Source organism: Cyprinodon variegatus, unplaced genomic scaffold (genome assembly GCF_000732505.1).
Source record: "Cyprinodon variegatus isolate N-32 unplaced genomic scaffold, C_variegatus-1.0 Scaffold524, whole genome shotgun sequence".
NCBI lineage: Eukaryota > Metazoa > Chordata > Actinopteri > Cyprinodontiformes > Cyprinodontidae > Cyprinodon > Cyprinodon variegatus.
The window spans coordinates 281,570-283,222 of record NW_015150977.1 but is presented as its reverse complement, the minus strand read 5'-3'; the positions used below and the strand labels follow the sequence as shown (position 1 = coordinate 283,222).

The 1,653-nt window shown below is 37.6% G+C and overlaps 1 protein-coding gene across 1 annotated transcript in view; it reads right to left on the bottom strand.

Annotated features, from left to right (window-relative positions):
• cfap44 (cilia and flagella associated protein 44) overlaps positions 1 to 1,653 on the bottom strand; it is a 47,528-nt gene that overhangs the window by 28,094 nt on the left and 17,781 nt on the right. The gene's annotated exons all lie outside the window — the stretch shown is intronic.

Below are 1,653 nucleotides of genomic sequence, written 5' to 3'. Positions count from 1 at the left end.
TAGAACAGTGACACAGCTTGAAGTGGTCATCAGTTGAACTAATCTCTGGGATGATGGTGAGAAGGTAAAGACGATGCTTGGAGGGACTAATTGATCTCAGAGCAGTTTAAAGCAGAGGACAGGACTGATGGAAGGATGTGGGTTGTGAAAAACGTGTCAATATTCCTCCATACTGCTCGTCCAATGTATTCCAAGTGTCCTGAGTGGGTAGCGTCCATAATTTACTCGAAACAAAGTCATTTAGAATGTTTTTAGAGCATAAACAGTAGTGCATAATCAGTGGATTGTCATTACCTCGGGGCCAGAGTGTTTGCCAGTTTTGGGTACTCTAGCCAAGCTGAGTTTTGCTGAGTCAAACTGAGTCTTTGTTATTCGCTGAGCCTAAACTTGTGTTTTTGTCTTTGCCTTTTCGGCAGGAAGTCATCCTGCTACCTGGATGTTTGGCCTTCTCCCCCTTGAAGGATTGTTTGAGTCTCACACTGAGCAGGGGATAAACCTCCACAAGTTCAAGTTCTCCTGGATTTCCGAGTGACATTCCGCTCTGTAGCTCCTCCAGGTCCAACAAATGTCCAACGAGTCACTACCTCTGGATCAACCCACACAGACCGGATTCAAAGTGAGGGAGGAACCCCCCAAACGTGAGTCCCTTACCAGCGTTATCGTTACGGCATCCAAGTTTCCCACGGTACCTGAACTAACCATTGTGAACTTCCCTCCTCCCTTCCAGTTCCAGTTCACCAGCCCTCTGAGTAACAGATCCAACCCCTCAACCCTTACCATAATAAACCTGTTTAAACATTTGCCTTGCTCTCTGAATGGTTCTCTGCATTTTGGGTCAGATCCTTAAATAAATCATGACAGGACACACAAGTATAAACAAAAAGAAAATTCGTCTCTAGACTATTTCATTTTTTAAAGTGCAAGTAAGCAGCAGTGATTAAAAACATTGCAATGAAAAAAAAAAGTAATGTAAACATATCACTATATAGTTACAGTTCCAATATTTCTTTTTTTGTTTTTATTTATAACCCATTTTTTATAACATATAGCAGTAAAAAGTGAGGGAATCTTCATTAGTGCAGACAGAGAGAATGCATAAAGTACAATGAGAAAGTTCAAATGGGCTGTATTATGCAAAATAATATTTGTTTAGGCTTTTGATCTTTAAAAAAAAAATAAAACTTCATATAAATGTTATTTTTGGCTACTTTTGAAAACTCCTCTACAACAGTTTGCTCTATTTGCGAGCTGCACCCAAATTTTCATAAAGTGATTCTTATCTCTCTTTTAATGCTGAGTCATCATGAGGTCTCTAATCCCCCCCATCAACCTACACTGGAAAAACGATCTAGAAATAAGTAAACATTTCTTATATTAAGTGTATTTACCCTTAATTTGAGTAGGAAAACAAGATTTGGTTTGCCATTGGAATGAGTATTTTTATGCTTAAAATAAGATAATTCCATAATATGCACTCGAAATAAGACAATGCAATTATTTTTTATTAATATAAGTGTAAATAGTCTTGTTCCATTGGCAAAGTGTCTCTCTTACCTACGAAAGAGGATTAAGGCCACTGAAAAAAAAAAAGTTAACAGATTTTTTTTTATTTTATTTCAGTATAGTATGGGAAAAAAACAGAATTCTGACTTT